Source organism: Rhinolophus sinicus, linkage group LG10 (genome assembly GCF_036562045.2).
Source record: "Rhinolophus sinicus isolate RSC01 linkage group LG10, ASM3656204v1, whole genome shotgun sequence".
Classification (NCBI taxonomy): Eukaryota; Metazoa; Chordata; class Mammalia; order Chiroptera; family Rhinolophidae; genus Rhinolophus; species Rhinolophus sinicus.
Genome location: NC_133759.1, coordinates 37,091,947 through 37,116,999, shown reverse-complemented (window position 1 = coordinate 37,116,999; position 25,053 = coordinate 37,091,947). Strand labels below are relative to the sequence as shown.

The 25,053-nt window shown below is 35.8% G+C and overlaps 1 protein-coding gene across 2 annotated transcripts in view; it reads left to right on the top strand.

The window, feature by feature from the left end:
* PIK3CB (phosphatidylinositol-4,5-bisphosphate 3-kinase catalytic subunit beta) overlaps window positions 1-25,053 on the top strand; it is a 153,485-nt gene that overhangs the window by 16,951 nt on the left and 111,481 nt on the right. Inside the window, exon 2 of one of the 2 annotated variants that reach the window (XM_019747566.2) lies at window positions 10,302-10,406. The exons of the other annotated variant lie outside the window; for it this stretch is intronic. The gene's annotated coding sequence lies outside the window, so the exon portion shown is untranslated. The remainder of the gene's footprint in view (window positions 1-10,301; window positions 10,407-25,053) is intronic. 2 annotated transcript variants of the gene reach the window in all.

The following is a 25,053-nucleotide window of genomic DNA, read 5'->3' as shown; positions in this document are numbered from 1 at the left end:
GAAAAGTGCTTCTTGGAATGATAGTTTGCACCTTCTTTTATGCATTTGGAATTAAGGAGGGAAAGTAAGGAAGGTTACATGAAGGTGGAAGAAAGCAAGATGGGGATTGGATTAGAGGATAGTTAACAAGATTATGTTCTCTCTTGAGTGTGGTCTCTGTCTGAAAAGAGGCACTTGAAAGGTGTGTTATAACCTAGATTCACAAAAACAATAGAAGGGGCTTGCTTAAAGCAAAGATAAACCTTTTACTAAGTTATATGTCTGGGGCAAGACTCCTCACCATGATCTGCCCAGTTAGGAATTTTTGATTAGATCACCCTGTGAGGTTACTTTCTGTAGAACCCCTTTGTCATCTAGAAGAATGACCCAGGTGATACACAGAAAACCTATTAAAAGAGGTAACTTTTGAGTTGAGAAATGATGAATGTTAGAAGGTGGTAAATGACCTGGGGCAGAACATTCCAAGTTGAAAGAAAAGCAAGTACAAAAAGCCCTAAGGTAGGAACACAGTATGTGAGGAACAGAAAGCAAAACCAGTATGGTCAGAGAGTAGTGAATGAGTAAGAGAGTGGAAGATGAGATCAGAAGTAGATAGATACCAGATTATATACGGTCTTGTAGGGCATAGCTGCAACTCAGGGTTACAATGGGAAGCTTTTGGAAAGTTTTAAGCAAGGAATTGCAGTGATCTAAATTATTCTGTACCAGGTACTTTCTAGTTGCTGTGGCACAGATGAATTGTAGAGAGGCTAGAGTGGATGCAGAGCGACTGATTAGGAGGGTGTTGGAGCAGAGTAGCCAAGAAATGCTGATAATGGCTTAGAGCGTGGCTGTGTCAGGGTTAATGGCAGTGTTCGGTGAGTTTGGTATGTTTTGGAGGTAGAACCAGTTTTTTTGTCTTTGTTTTTGGCTGAGATGGTGTTTGAGGGGGAACAGAACAGAAGTATATTAATAGTTTACATTGTAGCGCTGTGAAAATACTGGAAACAATCTAACCATAAGCAGTGGTATATCCACACAGTGGAGTACAGTGCAGATGTAAAGAAAAGAGTGAGGAAGATCTCTATGAACTGATATAAAGTAATTTTTAAGACATATTGTTAATGAAAAAGAGTGCAAAAGAGTAACTACAGTATGCTACCTAAAACGGTAAGGCAAAGAGGGAAACAAGAATATAGATACGTATTTGCACACTTACTGAAAAATAAACCCAGGGAGGATAAGCCAAAAACTAATGAGATTGGTTTCCCGCGGGATTTGGGTGGGTACAGTGTGGAAAGGATGAAGGGGCTGGGAATGGAGGAGGAGGGATGGAGAGAGGGATGTGTTTCTGAGTCTACATTAGTATTTCACATGATCAGAAACAAATACATAAAATCTGTCAGAATGGGAAGAGAAAAAAACCCAAGTGAAATACAAATGAATGAACCTACGTGGGTTTCTAGTGAATAACACATTGAAAGGGAGAATAAAAAAAAAACTAAACCAATTAACTACACAGAATTTTGACTATGAACCCCAGGCTAAAACAAAAACTCTGTAAACAAATACTGAACTGTGTAATTGTTTTTCATACTGGAGTAAATTAGGAATTTCATAACTGCTGTATGTGCATTTTAGGATTGAGCAAGTTTTTCAATATATTGAAGATGATAAGAGTTAGTTAGATTTATCACTGTGGTAATGGAAGTTATAAATAAGGCTTGAATGAGCATTGTTATTGTAGTTTTGGATTGGAATCTGAGATAGTATGAATTTGTGGTCTTTTTAGATAGACACAGAAATGTAGATGTTTGTATGCATGTGTCGGTATACATGTATACGCGTATATTTCCTAGTTCTGTCTACTCTTTCTTATTCTCTCATAGAAAATAAAAAGATACTGAATTCCTGGATTTTGAAGAGAGGTTTAGGGTTAACTAGAAGCATCCGTATAGTTTGTTTTCTCCTTGGTTCCCAGTTTTTACCAGTATTTGATGAAGTTTGAAAACTTATCCTGGATTGTAAATACCTACCTGCCATACAATTGGGTATATGTCAGGGGTGTCCAAACTGCGGCCCGCGGGCCAACTGCGGCTCACAATCCATTGTTAATTGGCCCACAGCAAATTCCAAAAGTATATTTAGTTTACTTAAATAAACCAGGTGAGGCAATACGTACTTCACCTCGAGTGAGTGGCCCGGCTGTTTGTGTATTTTACTGCATATGGCCCTTGGTGAAGAACGTTGAAAAAAGTTTGCACACCCCTGGTATATGTGAATAGTTGATTATTCTATTTTCTACTTCCTCTTCCTCAGGCCACTTGGGACAGCTCATTATGGGAAAGCCCGTATCAGTTAGTGGATTTTTTCCCTGCGTGGAAAAAACCTGGTCCCTATAACTTTGTCTACCTTCTTAGAAGATTTTATATATCTGTATTTCTTTAATCATATACCTCATAATTTCTTTACAATAAAAAATGAATAAAAGGTCATAAAAATTTGGCAATCTAACATCAGCTGTTTTTTTCTTTACCTTTTGAAGACATACATTTTATGTAGTTCTATGCAACACTTCTGAAGTGATTGAGATGTATACTTGATATTTTCAGTTGTTTTATGTACGAAACTTTACATTTAAGATATTGATGTATTTAACTAAGGAAAAAGAATTGGAGTTTCTGTTTCCTTCAAAACAGGGACTGAATGAAGTAAAATGCCTTTTGGGGTTAAGCAGAACATTAAGTGAGATTTCAGCCACACTCACAATTTGTCTATGTGTGTAGTTTCTTCAATTCATTCAGTGAACATTTTTGATTACCTGCCATATTCAAAGGTGCTTTGGTAGTTACTTGGATTATAAATATGAATATGACTTTCCCCTTGTCCTGAGGAATTCAGAGTCCAGTAGGGGAGACAGGTAAACTAATATTTGAAATGCACTGTAATAAGTGAGATACATATAGTTCACAGCAGGATCCCATAGGAATGAGCCTTATGGGATCAGGAATGGCCCTAAAGAAAATGTCACCTGAACTGTTGCAGGTGTATATGAGCTGGCCTGATGGACAGGATGCTGGAATGAGCAGCAGCTGCACGGGCACCAGAGGTTTGGACCCCATACTCTCATACTTAATCTTGGTGTTACCAGAATTTAGTCAAATAGTGTGTTACATTTTAGGTAAAAGAGAGGTGGATGCTAGAATTTACTATGGAGGACAATTCAGAGTAGGGGTTATCTCACTGATTTAGTTGTAAGGAGGAGACATTATTGGTGGCAAACTCTGGATGTCTCCCTTTTGTAGGTTTCCCTTATTTATTAGACCTTGACTTAGTTATTAGAATTGCTGGTAAGCCTGGGTGGTGAACGCACAATGTGATATATATATATATATATATATATATATATATATATATATATATATATATATATATATATATATAAAGAATTGGTGGTAAGTAGAAAAGAATAACTCCTGGACTTACAGATGAGAGTGAGAGAACCCTTAAGTGAAGCTTTTGTTCAGAAGAGACATGAGGCTTTATGTAACTTGGGGAGAAAAGGTTCACCCTGACCTTAAGAGAAGCAAAAGGGAATTACGGAGAAAATATCCTTTCTCAGGGAGACTAGTGTTAAGAGATCTTGGGCTGATGACGTAATCCATTTGGACAAGGTCACACTACAGACCTCAGTGAGATGGGCAACGCTCGGGTCTTAGTTACAGAGATGGTAAAAGAATGGTTCCTGTCATTGTGTATGTTTGTTGATAGTATTTGGATCCTATTTTGGCTTATTAATTTACTAATCTATGTATAGTAGTAATAGAGTCTTATGGGATTAAAAACTTTTCAATATAAAAAGTTAAACAATGGAAACTCTCTGACCTCTAGCCCCAAGCCGTGACACTGTTCCTGTTCACCCCATTCGTTCAACACTCCACTCAGCCCAGATAACTATTTCTTAGTCTTTTATGCATCTTCCTAGAGTTTCTTTATATAAAGAAAATAAAAATATAGACTCTTATTTCTTTCTATCTTAACTTAAGAGCCCACCAAGTCCAAAGGTGGCATGTTATTATACTATTGTTTTGCAAATTGGTCTTTCCACCCTTTGTACATTGTGATTTTTCCTTAATAATGGAGATCGTCACAGAAGATCTTTTCAAAGAGTATATAGTTTTGTTTTGTTTCTTAACTTGTATGTTTCCCTTTGGGTAATTTGTTTAATCAGTTCTCTAATGGTAGACATTTGGGTTGTTTCCAGTTTTTTGTTATTGTAACAGTGTTGCAATGAATTACCTGGTACGTGTGTCATTTTGCCCATATTCAAGTATATAATTATGGAATAAATTCAGATGTGATATTACTAATCGAAGGCTGTGTATATCTTTGCAATTTTGATAGGTATTGCCAAATTGCCCTTATGTTTGGATCCAGGCTCTTCCACTGATAACAAGGGATAATGTGTATTTCTCCTCCCTTAATTTTATTGAGATTTAATTGACGTGTAACATTGTGTAAGTTTAAGGTGTACAATGTGATGATTTGGTACATGTATATATTGCAAAATATTTACCAGAGTAGGTTAGTTACATCCTTCACATAATTTATATAATTACTGTTTTGCTGTCGTCGGTATGGTGGATGGATAATGTGTATTTCTTCACAGCTTTGCCCACAAAGTAACGTGGCAAACCGGGATTTTTGCCAAATTGGTTAGTTGAAAATAGTGTTTCATTGTAGTTTGCATTTTTCTAATGAATGAGGGTAAGAGTGTTCATATTTTTAAGACACTTTTTTTTTCTGTGAACTTAACTATATCACGGAGTTTTGAAGCAAAAATGATGTTATCCTTACTTACACATCTTCCCCCCCCCCCCATCCAAGTAAAACATGTATAGCAGAGTGTATAAGTCTTAAGGTTATAGTGAGATGGATTTTCATAAGCCTCTGACCTCATTCTGGGGGTTTTGGTGACACCAGAAGATGTCAATAAAGATTTCAGACCACAGCCAGGATATTTATTTTAACTTCAAATGGTCCTTACATGGTTTGTGTACTGAAATATTAGTGGGTTGTAGTTGTCTTACTAGTCCATCAGGAAAAAGAAATATGTTCACATTTGTAGGCAGTGGTGACCAGTGGCTCATACCTGCTGCCTGACTTAGAGTGACTGTAAGGTACATTTCTATATCAGAGGTGTTAAAATGTGGAAAAAACTTCAGCTTAAAATTGATGAAATATGTTAGATAATAGTAGAATCTTTTCCTAAGAGGTCATGCTAATTTACAGTGTCAACTTGAAGGTAAACTGTTTTGGTTGTTCCCCATTGTCAAAAGCAATTGATACTATCAGTCCTTTTTGTTAGTATGGCAGATGTGAAATAGTAGTTCAGTGTATTTTTTTCTCCTTTTAACTTTTTTCAGTGTAGTAAAAGGTAAAAAATCATCAATGTATATATAACATCATGACTTACCACAACTGAAACAGACCCATGTAACCACCACCAAGAAGTAGAAAAATGTTAGGAGTCCAGGAACTCTCCATTACTATTGCTTACTTCTTTTCCAAAGGTAATCACTGTTCTGGCAACACCATAGATTAGTTTTGCTCATTTTTTGAATATCACATATATGGAATCATAGAGTAGGAGTGACTTTGTATCTGATGTCTTTTATTCAACAATATGCTTGTTAGATTTACCTGTTATGTGTAGTTGCAAGTTGCTCCACGTAGCTTACTTAATGAGATGGACAATGCCATATTGTCATTCTTATGATATGTAAAAGAGTGGTTCTCATTTTTTATGTGTGTTTGAGGCATACTTGTGGTTTTTATTTTTTTGAGGGATTTGGAAATTATTTTTGTTGCTGAAATATCTTTTTTTTAATAAATACATTAAAATTTTTTTTTAAATTGGGGAATATTAGGGAACAGTGTGTTTCTCCAGCTCCCATCAGCTTCAAGTCAAGTCATTGTCCTTCAGCCTAGTTGTGGGGGCACAGCTCAGCTCAAAGTCTAGTCGCTGTTTTCAGTCTTTAGTTGCAGGAGGCGCAGCCCACCATCCCATGTGGGAATTGAACCAGCAACCTTGTTAAGAGCATGTGCTCTAACCAACCGAGCCATTCGGCCGCCCCTCCTGCAGCTCATCGGCAGCTCGTTGTCTTCAATATAGTTGTGGAGGGCGCAGCTCACTGGCCCATGTGGGACTCGAACCGGCAACCCTGTTGTTGAGAGCCCGCGCTCTAACCAACTGAGCCATCTGGCTGCTCCCTGAAATAGCGTTTTGTAATTTAGGTGCACACATCTTAATTGATTTAAAAAAAATGTGTATATATATCTATGGTATTTGAATCCTTTTTATGGATTATTTACATTTATAGTATATAATAGATCCCCGTGGTTCAAAACTAAAAAGAATAAAAAGATAAATGGTCTCCTACTCCATTCCCAACTACCCAAATCATATCCATTCAACCTCCGAACATCTCATTCTGCCCAGGAAAAAAGCCCAGTTTCTTGTGTAATCTTTCAATGTCTGTTATACACATAGCAAATATTAATAATAGAGTTTTTATTTCTTTACATCTTTACCCCTCTGCCAGAAGCACATTAGACCAACTGCCCTGTACTTTATGTTTTTTGCATTATATCTTACATATTTTTATATATCAGTTCAGTTTTATAAAGTTATAAGTAATTTATTTTCATTGCAATATAGTATTTCATTGTGATAATATATCATAATTTATCCATTTTGTTTTGGGTTTTCAGTTTTTGGCTATTCTGAATAATGCTGCTGTGAACATTGTAGTAACTATCTTTTGTTGAAATGTGTCCACATTTTTTTTGGATGTATATGTAAGGTGGAAATCCTGTGTCATGTATAAGGTATGTGAATTTCCATTGCTCATATCCTTGGCAATCCTAGGTATTGTTAGTTTCTTTAATTTTTTTACCTATTCTGCTGGGTATATAGTGGTATCTTATTGTGGTTTTAATTTTAATTTTCTGGAGCACTAATGAGACTGCCCATTTCCCCCCGATAATTGGGTATATTGGTTTTTTAAAAAAACATATTTTAAAAGAAAGCCATGATAAATAATTTCCATTTGTTAAAAAGAAAAATAAAAAAGATAGATTGAGAAACTCATTCACTAACAATCTTAATCTGGTTATTTCTTGGGTAATAAGTATCAAAGCATATTTTTGACTGGTCTAATTTAGTTTTGTAAAAATAAATGGTGGAGTAGAAATTACATTCTTTTGCTGTAGGTCTAGGACTTTGTGGCAGTGCTCTGGGAGTCTTCCCGGTTCAGTAGTTAGGAACAGGGAGATGAGCATCTCTACCACGACATGAGTTTAGAATTGGGATCGTTTGGCTTGTTTATTTGTGGGTGGAGGGTGGGAATTTGAAATGATTGTTACTTAAATAGAATAGTTTAGCCAGCTCTTGAATTATAATATAAATTGCATGATTCAGGCATAGTGTGTTTTTTTGGTTTTGTTTTGTAGAAAAGTACTTTTACTTGAACTCAGACCAGAGATAGAACTTGGGTAGGGGTTTGGTTTGGTCATGGGCCATTCTCAGGGCTTGGGTGAACTTTTGAAATTCCACCCCCCCCACCTCTTTAAGGTTTAATGGACACTTGTTATTTGTCCAGAAGTTTTTCCTTCTAATAAATTCTGTTTCTTTTCACAATGAAGCTATGTAAGTGGATCTTCACGTGTAAGGTCATTAATAACATTGCTTATGCGTAAAGCATTATTAGGAATTTTAAGAATAAACTTTTTTGAATTCTGTGTTTGATGAAATCAGAGTGATTTTGTTGACTGCGCAAGAACAGTAAACAATATACTTCCGTTCATTATTAGCCGATTTTGTGTCAAATTGATTTTTTTTGGGGGGTGCAGTTGAAGCATTTCCTTTACTTATTCCCTTTTTAAATAGACATAATTTTTTAGAGCAGTTTTAGGTTCACAGCAAAATTGAGCAGGAAGTACAGGGAGTCCCATATATCCCTGCCCCCCACACACAGCCTCCCCCACTGTCAACATCATGCACCAGCAAATTGGTTCTTTTTGAGTTGACTGGTTCCCTTACTTTTGGGAAAGTAAGCAGTTTGATATATTTTGACATTGTTTCAAAATTTGTTTTATAGCGTTTCTCTCACTTTGAAAAGAGTATTATTGTCCTTATTTGAAAAACAAAGAAACCAAGACTACTATTAAATTACTTGCTCCCTAGCTGAATTTTATTTTGGAGGTACAAAATGAAAAAGGTTTTCAACTTCAATAGCAACAATTATGCTCTCCTTTGATTGCTACTAATTTTATGAAACTTGAAGATTTTTTTTCAGCCTTTTCTCCCTTCATTTAAATGTAAAATGTTCTAATTAGGTGCTTGAAATTTTTATTAAAATTTTTGACTTGGAGTACTACTGACAAATGTAAATAATTCCAAACTTGGTATGCAGGTCTAATCCACTTTGAGTAGGATTTCCCAGAAATGAGTTAAATGATACTGACTAGGATGCTGCTATCATAAAGGTCATGAAGTCCTAGAAAATGTTGTTAGCGAAGAATGGGACTTAATGGCTGGGAGGAAAGGGCTATGAGCTCACTCACTGATCCTTAGAAAGCACCCATGTTTTAGGGCTCAAACCGAAAGACAAAGTCATAAAACTTTATGAAGACTAGGATTTTCTCAACAAGACAGAAGAGTCAACTAAAAATAATTGATGTTTTTGACCACATTAAAATTAATATTCATCTAAAGACACCAGAAAGAAAATGAAAAGGTAAACCACAAATTTGGAAAACAATAATTGTAATACATGCAATAGAGAATTAGTGTCCTTAGCAGGGCTACCTTCATAGAGGAACAACCTGTGTAGTCACACAGGACCGCACACTTATTTTAATGATAAGCTGTCACTTTCTTGAAATTCTTAATTTTTGAATAAGTGGCTGTGCTTTTTTATTTTACTTGCAAGTGGTCCTTGCAAGTTATGTATCCAGTCCTGGTCCTGATAAAGCCTACTGATTAATAAGAAAAAGACAACCCAATAATAATGGCCAAAAGCTGTGAACAAAGGAACACAGAAAGGAACATAGATAATTAATAAACATGAAAAGGTACTCAACGTCATTAGATCTTCAACCCAATTAAGCAAATACAACCGAAATCACAGTGTGACACTCTTTTATATGTTCTATGTTGCTACAAATTAAGAAATCTAACTTTACCAAGTATTAGAGAGAGTATGTTACCAACTCATATACTGCTGGTGCGTTGGTAAAGTGATACAATTGGAAGACAATTTGGCATTTTTGGTAAAGTTGGGAATTTGTATGTCCTGTGATCCACCAATTCCACTTAGGTTTAAAGCATGCCCTCAATAAATTCTTGTTCAAGTGTTACCTGCAGACATGTATAATAATATTGATAAAAAGCAAAAAACTATAAACCATCCAAATGTCTATCAACAGAATGGATAAATACATGTGGTATATTTATATAATGAAATACTATAGAGCAATAAAAATGTAACATAGGTAAATCTTAGAAAAATATTGAATGAAAGAATTCAAGTCCCTGGAGACTTCATACAGCATACCTGTTTATCAAGCTGAAAAAGGGAGCAGGGGACAAAAAGTATTATTTAGGGTTATATACATGTATGACAGTTATTTTTTAAAAAGTAATGGGATAATAAGTATTCAGGATAAAAGGTTGGAATGAGAGGAGCACATAGGTGGATGTAATGTTATTGGTATGGGATGGTGATTTGCATTGTTCATTATATGCTTGTTTAGATGCATATTTTGTATGAAGTATTAAAGAAGAAAAGGGAAAATGAAATAACCTATTGTAGTTAGCAGCTTATGATGTAGATAGAAGAATGGATTGAGAAGTCAAAAGAAACTAGCTTATTATAGAAAAGAGGTTTCAAGAAAGGGGGTAATCTAAATGAGAGCATTTAGTTACATAGGATGTCCACTTAAGTCCCTTCCAGTTCTTTTTTTTTTTTTTTTAAGAGGGCGCAGCTCACAGTGGCCCATGTGGGGATTGAACCAGCAACCTTGGTGTTACTAACACCATGCTCTAACCAACTGAGCTAATTGACTACCCCCCAAGTCCCTTCCATTTCTGATGTTCCGTATTTTAATATTGTGATTCATGTGTTTTCTGTATTTTCCCCATATTAAAAATGTAGAGTTATAAGCAATTAAATGGCATATAAATAATAAAATTTATTTGTTTTTAATTTAGCCCATTTAAGCATTAATACCTTTTATTTTCACCCTTTTTTTTGTAGCGTATCTTCTAATCTGAAAAAGTCTTCCATGAAAACTTCACTTTTAAAAAATAAGTAATGCCATCTGTTTTCCTAAAAGACTGAAATGGGGGCTACCATTTCCAGGTAAGTATCCAATTTTGTATCTTTCATTACTTAATTTTTCCAGAAGTTAAATATAGAAGGAAAATGTGAATATTGGTTAGATTCTAAATCTTTTAGTTTATCTGGGGTGGAGGGAGCGAGGGAGGATTGTAGGCCTTGTTTTAAGACAGTTGTATATTTAGGATTATGTTTACCACAGAGTTAACAGAGCTTCATGAAAGAGAGAGGAGGGGCCAGTAGTATTGAAAGCTTTTTAGAGAGGTTAATTGAAAACTGAAGAAGCTTTTTTGAGGAGGTTATTGTTGGCCCCAGTGGGGCCCGTTTCAGGACAGTGTTTGTGGCTGAAAATAAGCTTGCAATGGAGTAAAGAATGAAGCGGTGATAAAGTGAATATTTCAGCTCTTAATTTATTTATTAAACCAATATGTATTATGTACTTAGGATGCAGGGATCATTTCTCTAAGCTCTGACGTTATAAATAGTGTGACCACATATCCTGGTTTAAGGCTCTTGTAGATCTGTTAATGCCCAACTATTTTTTTCCAACTTTATGATATAATTGACACATAATATTACGTAATTACTCAACTATTTTTAATGTCCTCTTTTACTCTCAAGTCTACTGGTTTGGATAAGTAACATGGTCCACCCTAGGTGTACTGTGAATGACTGACATTCCCTGCCTGAGGTTATGTTGCCTGCTAGACTGAGCTTTTAGTCTAGCAGGCAAGTTAGGTGTTTAATAAGTAGTCATGAAATGAATTGGTTAATTACAGCAATGATAGGTGCTGAAGAAGTGAAATCATGAATACCTGAGTGAGTGGTGGGAGTGGAAGTCAGGGAGCTGTGAGTTCATTTTGCAAGGTAGATTTCGCAGGGAAAATGTGACAGAAAAGTCATATAAACGAATCTAAGATTTTGAGTTTTCGTGTTTGGAAGTATGATGGTACCATGAACAGAAGTAAGGAAACCACGAAGAAAGACTGGTACTGGGGGTGAGAGGGTGGGACAAATTGTAACATGGTGAATTCTATTAGACACATTTTGATTTTTGAGGTACTGGTAGAGGTAGAACTTTGAGAATCCAATCTCCTCAGTTGTGGAAACATGAGACTGAAACTTAGGAAAAGGTAATTTTGGGCCTGAAGGTGCAGAATTTGGAGTAATTCACATATGATTTAAGCTGTGGAAGTAGATAACATTTCCAGTATCCTAGCAGAGAGCAGAGAGCGAAAGATAAAGGCACTGAACTTTAGGAAGTGCCTGTTGTAAATGAGTGGCTGTTGTTAAAAACAATTAGTAAAGGAAAAATAAGAGAAAAGGTATGAAGGAAACCAGAATCATGCAGTGTTTCTCTTCAAAGCACAGTAAGAATTTTAGGGAGAGGCTCTTCGGAAGGATGCGATGCTGTAGAAAGATTAAGGATTTTAATACCCTAGAAAGGGTCATTGAATTTAATTATTAAGAGGTTATCGGTAACTGAGAGAACAGATTGAGTAGACCAGAATGAGTTGTAAGAGGTTAAGTTAGAGGTTTTACAAAATACACAGGAGGAAGAATAAAGTAGAATGCTTTTCAATGAGGTTGTGCATGAAGTTGGACGGTGATCATTTTGAGGAGTTAGCCACACAGGAAAAGACCTAGTATATTTTAGCATTAGCACCTAGTATATTTTAGGTAAAAGGGAATGATCCATTAGAGTAGTTTAAACATGTAGAGTAGTTTAAATATTAGAGTGATTAATTGCCCAGAGAAGGTAAGATGGTTTGAGATCAAAGACACGGGCAAAGAGCTTAACTTTTACAAAAGAGTAGCAATCTTTCTGCTTAAAAATCAGGCGAATGGAAGAGAGTGTGAATGAAGGAACTTTTAAGCAAAGATGAAAAAAACTAGAACCTCACTTTTTGAAAAAGGTAGGGATTGAGGTTATCTACTAGGCATATAGTTAATCAGTGGTGAGGTTGGTATCCTGGGAGAAGGAAACATTTAGGAAAAGCATTGTAGAGTAATTACCAAATATTTATTGAACACCTGCTTTGTGCCAGGCACTCTTACAGACAAGATTGCAGTCATTGAAATGAGTAAGAAAAATACCAAATCGTAATATGATCTGAAGAGAATTAAAACAGGGCAGTTGATAAAGTGACCGGGTGGCTACTTCTGAGGAGGTGACTTTAAGGTAAGGTGTGAAAGACAAGAATTCAGTCACTTGAAAATCAAGCTAGTGTAAAAACTGCAAGGTGGGAACGAGCTTGATGTGCTAAAGGAATGGGAAGGAGTCCAGTGGTCTGGAACAGAGTGGGTGAGCACTGTAGTGTCATGAGAGGGAGTTGGTCAGGCCACGCCGTGTCGGTCTTTACGGCCATAGTAAGGAGTCTAGATTCAAGAGCAGTCTTTTAAGGAAGGTTTTAAGCAGAAAAGTGTCATGATATAATACATGTCTTAAAGATTTCTCTGACTACTTTATTGAAGATGGATATAGAAGTAGAGGGGAAGCAGGAAGGTCAGTTAAAAGGCTTTTGGAATTGACCAGGCCAGAGATGGTGGAGAAACTTAATCTGATCACTGGGATAGAATAGAAAGGATTGCTGAGCAGTAGTAGTAAAGGCTCAGTTTATAAAGTAGCATGACATCGCAGGCAGTGTGAATGTAGCTAGTATAACCTTTTAGATGGAAATGAGAAATTTGACATTGGTGGTTGAAATAACTGTCTGTGGGATGCAGGCTTGGTTAAAGGGAATGCATCGAGGGACTGGAGGCCACGCTTGCTCCAGTACACATGTATTGAGCGTGTAGTAATATACCAAGAACTGTGTTAGCTGTCAGGGTTCCCGCAATCAACCAAAACTGAGGTCCCCCAAAAAACAAAAACAAAACAAAACAACAACAAAAACAGAGGTCCATCTCTCACGGAATTGATATTCTAATGAGGTGGGGAAGAGACACAATAAGTAGATATATACTGTGTTAGGTAGTGATGAATAGTATTAAGAAAAATATATTAGGGAAATATATTAGGGAAAGGCAGACATTGATGGGGGTGGCACAGGCTCACTGTTTTACACGGTGTGGTTAGGGAAGCCCTGTCTGATTAGGTGACATTTGAGCTGACAGCTCTGAACGAAGTAAGAGAACAGGCCAGTAGGTACTTGGGTTAGGGAGTGTGGGGGGCTGACTTGAAGGCTGCGGAGCTTAAACACAAAGGCTGCAAAGGCTCTGAGGCTGGGCTGGGATGTGTCCTCGGAGAAGTAGGAGGCCCTGTGGCTGGAATGGTGCTAGTGAGGGAGGATGTAGTAGAGGCTGACATTGTGAAGGTAGGGGAGGCGCAGGTCAATTTGTAGACCAGGCGCGGCCTTTGGATTTTCTTGTGTGATGATGGGGATGAACACCCAGGGCTGAGGGTGTGGGAGGAGAGCAAGGCACAGCGACAGCTGAGAAGTGTAACTTGTGGCTAACGAACAGTGCGTGAGGCCAGGTGTTTGAAGTACCTGAAGGGGATGATAAGAGAAGGGAATGTATAATAAAACCAATTTTTGAATACTACAAGGAGGTAGAAAGGGTAGAGAAAGGTGAGTTGGAGGCATAGAGGGCTTATCGCTCCAGATGAGTAAGTTTATTTGGATTTTTTAAAATTATGAAACAAAATTAACCATTTTCATAATTTTTAAGTGTACAATTCACTGGCATTAAATACATTCACAAATGTGCAACCATCACCACTCTCCATCTCCAGAACTTTTTCATCATCCTAAACTGCAACTCTGTGCCCATTAAACAGTAACTCCCATTGCCCTCTCCCCCCCAATTCCTGATAATTGCTATTCTTTCAAGAGGTCTCTATGAATTTGCCTATACTAGATATCTCATGTAAGTGGAGTCATACAATATTTATGCTTTTGTGGCTGGTTTATGTCACTTAGCATAATGTCTTCAGGTTCATCCGCATTGTAGAATGTATCACAATGTCCTTTTTAAGGTTGATAATATTCCATTGCATGTATAGATTACATTTCGTCCATCTGTCCATCCATCCATCTATCTATCCATCAGTGGACACTTGGATTGTTTTCACCTTTTGGCTATTGTTAATAGCCAAACATGGGTGAACATGGGTGTACAAATATCTGTTTGAGTCCCTGCTTTTAATTCTTTTGGGTATATACCGAGAAGTGGAATTACTGGATCATATGGTAATTCTGTTTACATTTCTGAGAAACTGCCATACTCTTTTCCACAGCATTTGCAATTTACATTCCCATCGGTAATACACAAGGATTACAATTTCTCCATATCTATGCCTGGATTTGGTTTATAGTGTACTTTTGGTTTTAGGCCGTAGAATGTTTTAAATATATTTATTTTCGTAAAAGAATGTTGATCATAGGTTGTTTTCTAGTAGTTTTGGAATTAAGACAAATCCTCATGCTCTGCTATGAGGTCAGAACTGGTAATCAAGATTATCTTCTTGTTAAATTTTAGTGAGAGATCCTCACAGGAATTAAAATTTGGGGGCCTTAAAAATAATGCCTTGCCAGAAACTTGTGGTACTGTGTCTATGTAACTTGGCTCTGAAGTCTAATATACTAAGTACCTTCAGTTGGTTTAGGAGAAAGCTATGCGTTTTGATTCCTAGGCAGGAATAGCTGTGATCTCACATGATTGGACTAGATGATTAAATGAGCTAGACTGATTTTTTCTTTTCAAAGAGCACACTTGTTAACCTCTGAGATTGGAAATATTATAAGGAACTGGAGAAATTTTCATCTTGATCTTGCTGTTCAGATGGATAATAGACTAATAAGAGTTATTAAGGGAAAAAATGGGATTTTTTGGGATTACAGCCCCTGCAGAGAGGTTTTTGAAACTTTGTTTACACCTTGTTTGTAATTGTCATTAAGATTTAGAAATTTTGAAGTAGATCATACTGTCTTCAATATTGTTATAATTGTGCTTTTCCTTGGTAAATGATGCTTTAATTTGGAAAACTTTACTTTAGAAGCTTTTCATCATGCTGTATGAACACTACGAATAAACTGAGTGGTTTATACTTCCACTCCAGTTTTTACTAGTTCTTCTTCCTCCAGTTCTTTGTCTTTGCCTCAGGGTTCTTTTTCTTTAATTGCTTTGGATGTTTACGCAGTTAGAAAAAATGTGCATAGAGATTATATTGTTGAATGCCTACTGTTTCTGGTCCTTGGATAACATGCCTTTTGCTTTTATTCAGAATATAACTGTGGTTGGATTGTCATATAGCCTGTCACAGACAGTAAGGATATTGTGAAAAAAATTCTGGCTTTCTGCGTAGCATGACCTTTCAAAACTGTTTTCTTTGCTGCAAGCATCTCACTTAGCCTTTTGACTGCCACATGACAGAAGAAGTAGTATATAAAGGGCAACATAAACGTCGGCCTTGTTGATGTTAACACAGTTTTCCAATATAAGAGCATCCTAAGTAGTCACATATGTTATTAAATATCATTGTTTTGTTTATGTGGAGGATTAACTAGTTTTATGCATAATACAGAGTATATTTTAAGTATAATTTTATAAAATTTATAATTAAAATTTAAGTAGAAAAATATTTATGTTACTTTGAAAAAGGATCTATATTTTTATTCAAAGTATTAAGAATTATTAGTGAATGGAGATTATAAATAGCCATGACTACAAATCCAGTATTTTTGTATACAAAGATTTTAAAGCAACTTTGGAGGCGACTTTCTGTTAATTCTGAGCAAGCAGCCAAGAGAGGCTTCTTTAAAACTGTGAAAGGGCCTGGGGACTATGAGTAAGCAGCAGCCTGATTTTGAACTTTAATCTTATTTTCCACTAGTAGCATAGCTCTGCAGTGCAGGTACGTATTTATTCTTTGTTCAGCAAATAGTTGCCGAGGACTTGTATCAGGCATTGTGCAGAGCACTGAAGATGAAAGAGCCTCTCCCTGTCATTCAGGAACTCACTCTCTGCGTATCAGCAAGGGTGGCAGGAATAGAGTTTAGCAGGATCACAACTCCTTCCTAGTAATGTCACTTTCCTCCTAGAATCTAGAGGTAAGGCAGAGGTTATAAGCAGTATGGGGGTGAGGATGGTCTGGATTCTTAGGTGGGAACAGTGCTGAGGGGAAGAACTACAGGTGACAGGAAAAATCTGGAGCTTGGGTTTGGTTATTACCAGTACTGAGGTCATAGGCAGAGGGAAATGGGGAATGGCTTCCCATCAAATGGATTCTCCATGCCGGGTGCTGCCTTGGGACTTTACATATGTTATCGCTATTAGTCAATTTTTAAAGAAGTGTGACATTTAGCATACGTACAGAAAAATACATGAAAACTTAAATTTATAATTTGAAGAACAATAAGAAATAAAACCTCTATGCATTAACAGCCAAGACAATCATATATACCTTCCTCTGTCATATTTCCCTCCCTCTCTCAACGATACAGTTTGCTGAATTATTTATTTCCTTACCTTTTTGAATAACTTTATCATCTACATTTATATCTCTGAACAATATTTAACTTTGTATTTATACTTGAGTAAATGGAATCATATTGTATGTATTTATTGTATATTAAGAGAAACAAGTTTGTTTCTCTTAATATTGTGAGGTTCATTTATGGTGATGTGTGTAGCTGTATTTTATTAATCTTTCATATTGTAAAATATTCAATACAATTTATTGATCTATTAATATACATTTAGATTTTGCCTAGTTTTTGGATATTATGAAAAATTCCACATTGAACATTCATGTATGTGTGACATCCTCGGATAAGAATTTTCCTAAGATATATACCTAAGTAGTGGAATTTTTGAGACCAAACTCTTTGGAAGAGGTTGAATTGGTTTATTCTCCCACCAGTAGTGATCTATGAAATGGCATACCATTGCGGTTTTAATTTATATTTTCTTGGTGACTAATGAGGTTGAACATTTTTGCCCCCATTTGTTTATGATTTATTTTTGGTTCTTGTAAAATTTCTGTGTAATTATTTTGTCCATTTTTCTATTGGGTTCGTGTTCTTTACACACTCATTTTCTCACTATAATTTATGAAAATTATTTGATCAATTTTTATTTACCTTTTTAACATTCTTCAGTGAGTCTCTTCTTGTTCTTTACATCAAGAGCAACACTTTATATGGCCTACCAGATTCTGGATCTACCCAGCTCTCCAGTAGCATTCTGCCTCTGTTTTTTGCCTCTCTGTTCCTTATCTTTGAATTCCTCAAATTCTTAAGGTTTCTTAGGTCTTCCACATGTGTTCTTTCTCCCTTTGTCTAATTTCTTCTCTTTTTTCAACTCTGTGTTAGATTCCCCTTTCCTGGGAATATACCCTTGGCTTTAGCTGCCTAAAATTCAACATACTTTGTGCCTCTGCACTTACTTGTTAAAAATATAGTAATTCTAATTAGAAACAGAAAGAGAGCAGTCAATATGTTCATTTCTACCAGGGGATTAAAACATGCATTGCGCGGAGTTGGTGATAAACAAGAATGAAATCTGTTGAATTTAAATAGAGAATGATTTGCTGGCGTCATAATGGTACTCTCATCAATGTTGTCCCCCTACTCCTTCATGATTCTGTTTTCTGTTTGGATGGAGAAGGGTGGTAAGGAAAAAAATAGTGATTGAGTAGACAGAGCACTGGACTGCGTGTGACTGAGGGAGGACATTGGGTTTTAATCATGGTCTTGCAGCTACCTAAACTATGTATTTGACTAAATTCGTGAAGCCAATATCGCTGTAACAGACTGAAAGTGAGTAATGGCTCAGACACAATAGATATTTATTTCTTACTCAGAGAACAGTCTAAGGTGGATTGTCCTCTTTGGTGGTTTGTTCTTTTCCAGGTCTTCTATCTCATGACTCTTTCATTCTCTATGACCAGTGGAAGAGAAAAGTGTAGGCAGCATACCAACTTTCCCAAAACACGTCTCTTAAAGTGGGATGGGTCTTTTCCAATCAATGTTACCCTGGAGAGAACTGAGTACATGACTGTTTCTTACTGCACAGGAGCTTGGAAGGTTGGAGTATCTAGTCGGTCAAGTGCCCAGCCACATTCCCATAACTGGAAGGAGCAAAGCAGTCTCTGTCACAGTGGCCCTGGGAAGTAACCTTATTTCTGTAGATCTCAGGTCCTAAGGTATGAAATAAGGGATCTATTAGCAGAAGATTTCTAATACACACACCCTTTTTTAGAGATTAAAAGGCACAAGGAAGGTGTTTCCATTATGTTTTCATTCATCTTGTTCCAATGCAATTTTGAAGGAATATGAGATGCTAAAGCTGTTTTTCAGTACTACTGGTTCATTACCACAACCAGACTACTTAAGCTCTGTAGCTTTATCTAGGTCCTGGATACAAACTGTACTGTGGTCTTGCAGTGAGAGGAAGGAAGATTATTTTGTGCGATGAAATAATTCTGAGGTCATGTGTGCCAAGTTGTAGGCACTTGTATTAGTTACTTCTTAAATGCTAAATTAAGAACCTGTTTAAATATTCTACATTTTCTTTGGAAAATATAAGCACGAAGTATATTTATAAACATCTAATTAAGGAACCTGGCTAGAGCTTGCCTCAGTTTATTCATAAATTTGGACTCTTAAGTTTCAGCAGTTATTATTTCAAGGAAACTGCCTTGATAGTTGTTTTTATAACTGAAATTTGAGAGATCAAAGTTGGGTAATGGAAGTTGCGTTTTTAAAAATTCATTTAACAAATACCTCCCTTTTTGGGGGAAATGATAGTATTAAGATTGTCACAGGTAATTTAAATTTCGCTTTTACTTCTCAGTTCCATTTAAATTTCAGTAGAATTTTGGTCCAAGTGATTCTAATTTCAGAGGTGAACTTGTTTGCTAATATACACAATCTATTTGTATATAAGAAGAAAATATTTCTTATGAGAAATGCCCTTGAGAAAAATACATGTTTCAGAAAATGTGTGTGTGTATATATTTTTTAAAGAAACAAATGAGTTAACTCGGCCATAATAGACACATAAGTTAATCTCTTAATCTAATAGATCATGTTCCAATTATCGATTGCTGTAGCAAACCACTTCAAAACTTACTAGTGTAAAACATCTATTTTGTTGTGCCCTTGCTCTGTGGTCAGGAATTTGGACAAAGTACAGCTTGTCTCTGTTCCATGATGTCTGGGCCTCAGGGTGAGAAAAGTTTGAGGGCTGGAGTCATGAAGTCCTCTTTACTCCAAAGTCTGACTGTTGGTGCTGGTAGTCAGTTGAGGTTGGACAAAATACCCACACGTGGCTCTTAGAATGAGCATCTCACCAAGAAGTGTCTTAAGAGATAGCAAATGGAAGCCACTAGTTTTCAAAACCCAGGTGCAGAAACTAGTAGAGCATTATTTCTGCTTTATTCATTTGGTCAGTCACAGAGCTTAGATTCAAGGGGAGGGAGCATAGGCCTCACTCCCAACAGTAGGAATATAAAAGAATTTGGGGCCTGTTTGAAAAACATTCCAGATCTTTAGGCAGAACTCTTTTATCATGTACCTCCGAGTCTTTCGAAGCTAATTTTCAATACTGCTTGATTGTTTGGATACTTAAAGCTTTCTTTCATTGCTAATATCTTAGCCAATACATTTTATTTATTTAAATAATTTACTTTTCAATTACAGTTGACATACAATATCATATTAGTTACAGGTATACAACATAGTGATTAGACATTTATATAACTTATGAAGTGATCACCGTGGTAAATCTAGTACCAATCTGACACCATACATAGTTATTAAAATATTATTGATTATATTCCCTATGCTGTACTTTATATCCCCATAACTATTTTGTAACTACCAATTTGTACTTTTTAATCTCTTCCCTTTTTTCACCCATCCCCTCAACCCCCCTCCCATCTGGCAACCATGAAAATGTTCTCTGTATCTGTGAGTTAGTTTCTGTTTTGTTTGTTCGTTTATTTTATGCTTTAGATTTCACATATAAATGGGATCGTATGGCATTTGTCTTTCAATGTCTGACTTATTTCACTTGGCATAATACCCTCTAGGTCCATCCATGTTGTTGCAGATGGCAAGATTTCATTCTTTTTTATGGCCGAGTAATAATCCATTGTATAGATGTATCACTTCTTCTTTATCCATTCATCTGTTGATGGACACGTAGGTTGCTTCCATATCTTGGTTATTACTAGTAATGCTGCAGTGAACATAGGGGCCCATATAACTTTATGAATTAGTGTTTTTGTTTTCTTTAGATAAATACCTAGAAATGGAATTTCTGGATCATGTAGCAGCTCTAGTTTTAATTGTTTTAGGCATCTCCATACTGTTTTCTTCATTTAGTACTTAAGAAGCAACTAATACAGGTGCCTACAAGTTGGCACACATGACCTCAGAATTATTTCATCTCGCATAATAAGCTTCCTTTCCTTCACTACAAGACCACCGTGCAGTTTGTAACCAGGACCTAGAGAGCTAAGAGGGAGCCAGTAGTGATGAAAACCAGCTTTAGCGTCTCACAGTCCTTCCATGAAAAGATGCTCCATATCACTAATTGTTAAGGAAATGCAAATGAAAACCAGAGTGAGATATCACCTCACCCCTGTTGGGAATGGCTGTTATCAAAAAGAGAAGACATAAGCGTTGGTATGGATGTGGAGAAAGGGGATCCTTTATCAACTGTTGGTGGGAATGTAAATTTGTGCAGCCACTGTGGAAAACAGTATGGAAGTTCCTCAAAAAATTAAAAATAGAAACTATGATCCTGCAATGCTACTTTTGGGTGGGTATTTATTCAAAGAAACAAAAACACTAACTTGAAAAGGTCTCTGCACACTCATGTTCATTGCAGCATTATTTACATTAACTAAGACATCTTAACGACTTATGTGTTCATCTTTGGATGAATGGATAAAATGTGGTACATATATATAATGGATATTATTCAGCCATAAAAAGAAGAAAATCTTGCCATTTGTGACAACATGGATGGACCTTGAGGGCATTATGCTAAGTGAAATAGAGAAAGACAAATACTGTAAGATCTCACTTATATATGGAATCAAAGCAACAAAAAACACAAAAAACAAGAAAACAAAGTCAAATTCATAGATACAGAGAATGATTGGTAGTTGCCAGAGGCAGGGATTTGGGGGTTGTCAAAATGAGCAAAGGGGGTCAAAAGGTACAAACTTCCAGTTGTAAATAAGTCATGGGGATGTAACGTACAGCATGGTGACTATAGTTAACAATAATATATTGTATATTTAAAAGCCAAGAGAGTAGATCTTAAAAGTTTTCATCTCTAGAAAAAGATTATGCTGCTTTAAAAATAATGCTATATTTGAGGTTTTTGAAACAGTGTGATAGATTCACTACAGGGTAATGTTATAAATTAAATACAGGATAGTATCCAAAAACTGAGGTTGAAGCATATAACTAGATAAAGATTTCAGATCTTTTGGGAATGTAGACATAGTGAATTATGATGAATTATTATATTCCAAACCATGTAACTCCCAGTTGCTTATTCTATTGTGCACTCGTTGTAGGCTGGGCATTGAGGCAGTGAGGGGGTTTCACGACAACGATACCGTGGTGCTGCCTCAACTTTTCAGGTCAGGTCTCCTGATCCCCAGACACTACCTTCCAAACCTCTTTAGGGGATTCAAGCAGGTACTTCATACTTCCTTTTCTCAGTATTCCATCTTCGTCTCTTGTGGTTGAGCTTCGTGGGGGTTGAGGTGGAACACACCTCAACCAGTTGTATAAGCCTTTACTATCTTTCTCTGTTTTATTACCTCCAGCAGTTTAAGAGGGGAGCATCGTCTGAACAAACAGATCAGACGTATTTCCAACTTGTCTACTCATAGTGTGCAAAGGAGTAATCCTGAAATGGCTTAGAAGAAATGCCAGCATTTTAGGATGCTCTGTTAATTTTTATATATTATAACCTATTTTTAAAATGACAGCAGACAAAACTATGTAAAAGGTTCAGAGTCTGGAATAGTGCCTTTTCTACAGCTGTAAGCTATTTAAAATTCTTCTCGTGTTACTGTTTGCCATCCAGATGGCTTTCTGGCTCTGGTTCAGTTCCTAGATGTGAAGGCTGTTGGTTAGTTACTCACCAGCATTACCACACTCTTGTACAATTTGGCTCATGACTCAGGCTCACAGCACTTGCATGTGGTACCCTTTGCTATACAGTCATTCCTGATTGTCATGATGTCACTTGTTATAAACAAGTACCAGAATTGATTGGATAACATTTCTGGGATGAAGACTTGTTGACATTCAAAAGAACACCCTGGTTAGTCTGTTGGATCCATTGCTACTGGAATGAGAAACAGATACAGAAACAGTCCAGACAATGAAACTTTTGTCTAAAATATGTATGTGTATGTGCATCATAGGTGCAAAAGTGTGTCTAATAAACCAGATTTATTTGCTTCACTCCTGTATTAGTAACTATAATGATTAAAAAGCAAAAAAGGGCTTGCCACAGAAGTCAGTGTGTGATGAGAGGTTAGGGAGAGGAAGGGAGTTGCTATCTGGAAGAAATACCCAAGGAATCTTGGAGATGCTGGCAGTGTTGTTTTTCTTGACCTAGACTGTGGTTTGCTTTACAATAGGTGTTTGCTTTTCAATAATTAATTGGGTACTATTTGTTTATGTATTATTTTAAACAATACAAATGTTTAAAAATAGAAAATACTTGCCCATGATGTTAGGTGAATTCCTTCAAAGGCTAGAGAAGGTCACTATGTATTTTGTGTTAGATATTGTTAGTAAGTCTTTGTCCTGTTAATTTTATCTATTTAGGAAAATAATCACTTGTACCGTAAAACGTGGTTATGATCAACCAGTGATTGAAATAGGCTTAACAATTAGTTCTCCTGTCCACAATACTATTCATTTGAGCTTTAGGAAGAGAGAAGGGACAGGGTGAGAAGAGAATGTAGTCAGGTTGAAACATGTCTTTCTTGGAAATACATATCCAATTAGAATAATTGATTATCTTTTTCTTGTTGATGAGCATGATCAAACATTTAAAAGAGAGCAGATTGAAAACTAGAACACTGAAAAAATTAATTAGCATTGCTTAATAAAAATTAAATATTCTAACCCAAGTCCATTTAAGTAATTTAAAATGGAGTGTTTTATTTTAGACTCTAGCAGTATGATTTGGAATAATGGGGTGATACGACTCTTACTTTTTTAAAACTTTGTAGGAAGATTATTAACATTCTTGATCTAGAATCTGCTGAATTAAGAATTTTTCATCAGCCCATTTGGTCTGAAGAAAACTATTTATAATTTCTCCCTTTGAAGCAGTACCATTGTTATGGATTACATGGCTAAATTTCTATTTCTATTTCATTTATATACTTTATATATATGAATTATATATTTAAATATCTATTCTTTAAGTCATTATGTAAATAATTATTTTTATTATGTACAAACTTGTTTCAAACTTTATTATTTGTTCAATGATTATCAGTGGAAGGAGCAAGAAGAAAGTAGGTTAAAAAGTATGAGTTGTAGAGTACCCTATGATTTGATGTTTCCCATGAATTTTGAGATTCATTGGGTTTCTCACTCTGTCCTGTAGCATATATTACTGCTGAGATTCTGCTGCTCTGAATGATCTTCAAGATTTTATTTGGGATGAAGATCATCTAGGAATCTCAGTATAGAAAAACTGGATTGCAGTCCTCAGACCGTGGAGAGACTCCAGGCCTCTGGAATTAGCCATTACGATTTCTGATTTTGGAGAGGCCTAAATCCTTACCACATAAAAATCCTGAATAGAGAAAGACACTTTACCAATTAGAAATTAAAAATATTGATACTCCAAAGTGGGCAGATAACAAAAGTTAATTTAATTTAAAAAACACAATGTCTTATTTGAATACATAATACTTTCTTTTAGTACAAAGTATGCTGAGAATGGGATCTTTTTAAAGGAAAAAATAACGACAGCAATGCAATTAATGGAAAAAATATAATTTCTAATATAACACAAATGACATATAGCTACATTAGAATTTTGTGAAATCCACTTAGAGCATTCCATTTTCTGATAATATGTAGTTTAAACTTAATGTCAGATGAGTATTTGGAATTCGAAAGTATTTGGATTTTTTTTTTTAAAGTAAAAATTGCACATTAGCAGGAAGATTTTTGGGTTTTACTAGCAGCTCATACACTAGAATGTCAAGTATTTATTCAAATTAAGTATTCATGTTCCAGCTTTTATGTATTTTTTAAATTAAATTTATTGGGGTGACAATGGCTAGTAAAATTACATAGGTTTCAAGTGTATAATTCTATAATACATCATCTATATATCACACTGTTGGAAAACAGGATTTTGTTACTAGGTGTCTTAGAGAGTTACGTGGTCTGTTTTATCACAATTCAAATATTCTCTTAAGATAACAAATTATTCAGTTTATTTGCACAGTATACTTTAACATAAAAGTTACAAAGCCTAAGATAAGCAAGCAATAAGTCAATAAAACCACGACTCAGAATTCTAACATTTTCATATGGTATCATTCATTATGACATGTATAAAGACTACTAATGTTTAAGTGAAGTGATCACTAACCTGTAAATTACATGAGTGTGATCAGACACATACTTAAATAGAGATTCCAGTAAATATTAAAAAT